General features: G+C 45.4%; 1 protein-coding gene across 5 annotated transcripts in view; it reads left to right on the top strand.

The window, feature by feature from the left end:
* The first annotated feature begins 282 nt into the window (after positions 1-282).
* ADGRF5 (adhesion G protein-coupled receptor F5) overlaps positions 283-6,000 on the top strand; it is a 109,417-nt gene continuing 103,699 nt past the window's right edge. For 2 of the 5 annotated variants that reach the window (XM_057555450.1, XM_007193836.3), the window contains exon 1: positions 284-535. The gene's annotated coding sequence lies outside the window, so the exon portion shown is untranslated. Of the gene's footprint in view, positions 536-6,000 lie in introns of all 5 variants that reach the window. The other 3 variants (XM_057555453.1, XM_057555452.1, XM_057555451.1) reach the window with 2 other exon arrangements.

The following is a 6,000-nucleotide window of genomic DNA, read 5'->3' as shown; positions in this document are numbered from 1 at the left end:
TTGACTTTTGCAGAGTTAAACACTTGGAGAAACTTCAGGAAGAAAGCACTTGGTACAAGGTAAAGCTAGCTGGCCCATCAGCCCCCTGCCTGCTGCCCTGCTAATTCTCACTTCCACAATTCTTAGCATGTTTATTCTCTTCTTGCCAGTGGCCAAAGGACACATTTAAATGTCTTATTTCCTCTGGGGAGCCTGGAGAGAGGCAACAGGCACCTACTACAGGAAATCATGCGGAGAGGATCTCTTATTTAATACGGTTCCCAGATTACTTCCCTTCCCCCAGCCTCCACCCCCCACCTCCAGCCACACCGAGTCACCCAGTTTCTTCCTGCAGCAGAGACTAGACGGCAGTTCACCTCTGCTCCCTGAGGTCCCCGTGAGCCGAGGAGCTGAAGTCTGGTCTTGGGCAACCCCACCCTCTCCGCGGCTGTGATTGAAGGGGAGGCCCTTCAGTTTCACCTCCCCAAAGAGGTTCTTGGGAAGCTCTCCAGTACAGGGTTAAATTTCACGAGGCTGCAAAGCACAGACGAGCAAGGTAGGTTCCTGCACTCTTTTCTTTTGTCTTGTACTGTGAACAAAGCTGTTCTGAAGCGTGTGTCCATATGGCTTTTCCAGTTGGCTGCGTGTTTTCAACCTCTGCGTCTGGTTGAGGTTTACTCATTTACAGGATGTGGGGAAAAAGAGTGAGAGGGGAGATGACTCTTGGGGGTTTTGCTTTTGTACATCTTTGGATACAGAATGCCACCCAGAATAGTACCTAGAACACGAAGCCGATTCTTCTTTTCTTTGGAGGGAAATCCCATTAGAAGTTGCATTTTGGGGGCTTCAGTATATGAGAAAATGTTTACCACCTGCCTTTCCTTTTCAACAATGTAGACCCTTCCCTTGATTTTTTTCTTTTTTTCTTTTTTTTTTTTTTTTTTTCACTCCTGTCTGAGTTTTTCCTTTCAGTTAAAGATGCCTTAGAGCTGATAGGGTATTTTCTGACAGGAATATAAATAGGTGTTTCTAATTTCCGGTGCCTGTGAGTTATAAGAAATCAACAAGCACTGTGTTCAGGACCAGGTGGACTGCCATGTTATTTTCTAGAATTTTCTATGAAACAATTGTTCTTCCTGAAGCTTCCTGAAACTAGATGCAAGTGTCTCTCAAGTGATGGCTGAGAAGGCTGATTTTATTTGCTCTGTTGTGATAATTGTCTGCAGATATGCTGCTCCCCTTAGCTGGCTGCTTTTTCAGTCATGACTGGGGCTAGATTTGACGTGTCCACTGAGATCCAGAGGGGGGTCTAGACTTATTCAAATAACATTACATGCTTCTTTGACTTTTTTTTTTGCCTCTTATGCTTTCATTGTTTCGTCTTCGTCCTCACAAGCCACCTTTCCTCTGGGAGAAAGATTTTATAGCGACTTCGTAGAATACCAGTCTACACCTGTTTATTTGAACATTGACTGTTCTTTCCTAACTTTATCTAGTTCAGATGCTCAAAATTTCTTGCCGCTTCTGTATTTTACCCCAGCAGAGTCTCCCTCCATTCCATCCTCCATATCCTGCTACAGGGTTCTTGGGAAAATGCAATTCTCTTAATGTCACTCTCTTCAGTGAAATATTTCCATTGCACCCCATTGCTTACAGCCTTGCTTCCTAAAGGGTAGTCCAGGGACCAGCTGCATCAGGCATCATTGGGCAGCTTGTTAGAGATGCAGGTTCTCTATCTACTCCCCAGATTTACTGAATCTGCATTTTAGCTAGGTCCCTGGGTGATTCACATGCATTAAAGTTTGTGAAGCCCCAACTTAAGGAAGGTAGACAAGACCTTCAAGGTCTGGCCCTTTTCATCCGGCCAGCCGTACCTCTCACCCTCTGACTTTCCAGCTGTACCCAATACCTTCCATTTCCCCAATATGAGAGAGCTCTAATGCCTACCTATGTCTGTGTGCGCTGTTCTCTCTGTCCCCGATAACTTCATTCATCTTCTCCACCCAACTACCCACTGCAGCCTGATTGTTCCTCCCCCCTCCCCCATCCACTCCACCTTAAACTAAATGCCCATCAAGTCTGCAATTTTATGGCAACTTAGCGAAGTGCTTCTGCCATAGCCCTTAGTACATTAAATGATCGTTGCTAGGTTTATTATTTTCATCCTTGAGGAGTTACTGGAGATTGACTTCTGAATCCGTAACACTTGAACCAATGCCAGGTACATAGCCTGTGCTCAGTGTTTTTGAATTCATGAATGAATGAATGGATGAACAAATGAATGGATACATTGTCTGAAGAGGCCCAAATCGTCCCCAGATGGAGGTCTATAGTTTGAAGTCTTCCAAGGAGATTGCCACTCTCTATAATATTTTTCCACAGTCTCCTTGATGAGATTTGCTGGATTCATTTTTTTTTCACCAAATATTTTGAGTACCTACCCTGCGCCATACCTTTTCGAATCTATTTCTTTATGTCGCTGTGGATAGTCTCTCCCAGGAGGTGTTTCTCTATCAGTGCCCCTCATTCGCCACCACTCCAAGTCAGAGACTTACTCATTTTTCGGCAAACAGGTACTGAACACCTTTCCCATACCAGTTACCGTGCTACCTGCTTCAAATACGATGACCAGCGACACAAATGCGAGCCCTGCCTCCATGCAGCTCCCCATAGAGAAGACGTGCCTTTTATCATCCTCTGTCTTGCTTTTCCTTAGAAAGTCTGAAGGAAAACTGAAAGCCTTATCTTTAACCAAAGCTTTAACCAAAGCACATCCAAGTAAAGACAGCAGGAGCTTGAAGGCAGAGTGATTTAGTAGAAAGGAAGCTGGGCTGTGTTTCAGCACCTTGATTTAGTCCAGCACCTGCAATTCCCTTGCCAGGTGACCCTGGGTGGGTCCACATCCGTTTGCTGGACCTGGATTTTCTCAAGTGGTGAACAAGATGGAGAATTAGAAGGAAAAGAGGCCCCCTGCCTTCTTGAGTGTACAGAGGAGATAATATCCAGGGACCCTCTGCACTCACTTCTGTCATGTTACGTGATGATTTGAAGGGCAGGGCTCTGCCGTTCTCTGGGTCAAACTGGCAAAGGGGAGATCTTAAAGGAGACGTTTCATGACTATGCCCATGGGCTCAGCTGTGACATTAATGTTGTCCTTTGGCACCTTCCGTCAAACACTATGTGGCAATGGCTTCCAGGGAGCAGCGCCCTGAAGCTTAGAGGAATCCACTCGGTATTCATTGTTGGGTGGAGAGCTGGTTTGAAGTAGGGCAGCTGAGGAGGAAGGCAGTGTCATCCTCAGGCAGTCTCTGCTTTTGGAAAGCAGTCAGGAGAAGGGAAGGAAGTAGCTCCACCAAGTAGTGTAGGAAAAATCTGGAAACTTATAGACACAGAGCAAAGAAGGGATCCCTGACCCTCACTGTGGCATGGTTGTAAGGACTCCCTTTCTGATTACACTTGGGTTCTTTCGAATTTGTGTTCATTTCACCTAGAATCAGAGGTTGGGGGCCGGGCATAGTATCCTTTGTCCCCGAGCTTTGCACCCCCATGGGGTGCATGCACAGCTGGGAGGAAACAAATACTTTCTCTTTGTTCTCCAGATATAGCCACCAGGCTTAGGCTGCAACACACTCTTTAGTCACTCGCAAGGCTTCACCCTTTCCCTGTCTGAGCCTTCTCTTCCTGCTCCATCATTGTGTGCAGCTTCCAAACGAAATGCCTTACAAATCTTCTGAGTTCCTTCTTGCTTCCTGTTCCTCGTGCATCTCTTTGCCTCCAAATTTCCTGCATACTCACCTTGTGTATAGTTGCCTCCCAGCAGGCAGAGTGTTTTTTTGTTTTTTTTTTTTTAACAAATCTTGAAATTTGAAATATTTGATGGCTTTCCAGAATCCCTTTGAAGAAGATCCCTTTGATAAAATCTCTTTTCTTTTTTTTTTTTTAATTTTATTTATTTATTTATGGCTGTGTTGGGTCTTCGTTTCTGTGTGAGGGCTTTCTCTAGTTGCGGCAAGTGGGGGCCACTCTTCATCGCGGTGCGCGGGCCTCTCACTATCGCGGCCTCTCTTGTTGCGGAGCACAGGCTTCAGACGCGCAGGCTCAGTAGTTGTGGCTCACGGGCCTAGTTGCTCCGCAGCATGTGGGATCTTCCCAGACCAGGGCTCGAACCCGTGTTCCCTGCATTGGCAGGCAGATTCTCAACCACTGCGCCACCAGGGAAGCCCAGGCAGAGCGTTTTCTGATGGTCATTTCCTAACTCCTCAAGTTAACATTAATCTCTATCAGTAAGCACACCTTGTAGCAACAAAACACAGAGGCTCACCTGCATGGGAGGTTTCTAATGACCTTCTGCAGATCTTGGGATGTATCTGAGATCAACCTTGCCTGTACCTGACCAACATTTGTTTTTTCATCAGAGGCATGGAGTGGGCTAGACAGAGGTAGACCCATCTCCTTCAATAAGTGGTTGTATCTCATCAAGTCTTAGATTTGTTTCTGAAAATGCAGATAATATTTACCAAGCAAGGTTGTAGAGAAGATTAATTAGCTTAAGTACCTAGTATGTTGCCTCAAAAAATACATCAGCTCTGAAAAAAGGAGGCTGACCAAGAGGGTGAAAGTGAGAAAATTGTCATGTGCCGAATAGTTGAAAGAACCAGAGGACATTTGAAGTAAGAAGTAAGTCTTGCAGCCCATGAAGGTTGCCTTCAAATATTTAAAGATGGCTCAAGGTGGGAAAAGGGGTCAACAGAGGATGGATCCGTGGAAATTATAGGGTAACAGGTCTTAGCTCAACGTACAGAAGGATTTACCCACCATTTGAATTGTCTAAAACTGGGTGAGCTGCCTTGTGGCAGGGTGAACACCCTGTCCTGGGCAGTGTTCCAGCACCTTGGAAGACCATGGCCAGGGTGTTCCCAAAGGGATGCCCGTACTGGGTGGAGTCTGGGTGATGACCTCGAGGTCCTTCCCACTCAAAGCTACCAAGAGTCTCGTGATGCCAGGGTTCCAGCCCAAGCCAACAAATAAAAGTCTGCAAGAAAAAGCATCAGACGACAGAGTGATCGGGGCTGCCTTTTGACTAGCTAGCCCTACCCATCAGCTGAGATGCTTTTTAAATAGGGTCTTTGCAGCAACAGTCAAAAGGTTGGATTTCCAGGAAAAAGCAAAAAAAGAAACGAGAACAATGAGATGGGAAAAGTTCACTCCAAACCGCTCTTCTTGGGTTACTCTTTAACTAGATAGTGGGTTACTTCTTGTGCTGCAAACACATTCCTATTTGATGGAAAATTGCCACATTTTGGTACATTTTCAGCCAAACTGGGATCAAGCAAGTTAACAGCAAGACTCCGAGCTTTGTCCCTGATTTTTGCTTTATGTATAAAATGAAAACACGACGATATGTCTATGTATTCTTTGCCATCCCGAAATCTAATTTTACAAAGTGCAAAATAAATGGTTCTACCATCCTCTAAATTACGGGGACTGTGAATGTGGTATTTGACTTTTGGGGGGAGAGGAGAGCTGGCTGCAGCTGGCTGTCTGCTCTGAGTCAAGTTCATCAGCCATTGTTTTCCACCCACCTTTCCTTTTCTGCTAAATGAGCCACATGATAACAGCCTCTCTGCCCGCCAAGGACCTGGAGGCTTTTACAAAAGGGAGAATTTAGCTTAGGGGGAGAGGGGCCTGCACACATCACTCACTGCTCCAGGTCTGCTCGGAGGCTTTGCTAATACTTCATCCTTCCAGGACTCAGAAGAACTTTCTGGTCTTGCAGTTTTGGACCCTCACATCTTTTCTGCACTTGCTTGGGCAGCATCTCCACGTGCTTTTCATTTCTTCCACATTTGTTTTGAAATCTCAGGGAAAAGAAGCTGTCGTTCTTTCAGTAGAAGTGGATGTCAGCAAATGCTGCATTTTGTCAAATTGAAACAAAACTACAATATATTTTATTCCCCAGGTTTACCCAGGCTCACTTTCTTGAAAACAAAATTTTTAAAAATCCCTTGAAATATAATCAAC

This window comes from Balaenoptera acutorostrata, chromosome 10 (assembly GCF_949987535.1).
Source record: "Balaenoptera acutorostrata chromosome 10, mBalAcu1.1, whole genome shotgun sequence".
NCBI classification, from domain to species: Eukaryota; Metazoa; Chordata; class Mammalia; order Artiodactyla; family Balaenopteridae; genus Balaenoptera; species Balaenoptera acutorostrata.
Note: the sequence above shows the minus strand (reverse complement) of the source record. Positions and strands in the feature narration are given on the sequence as shown.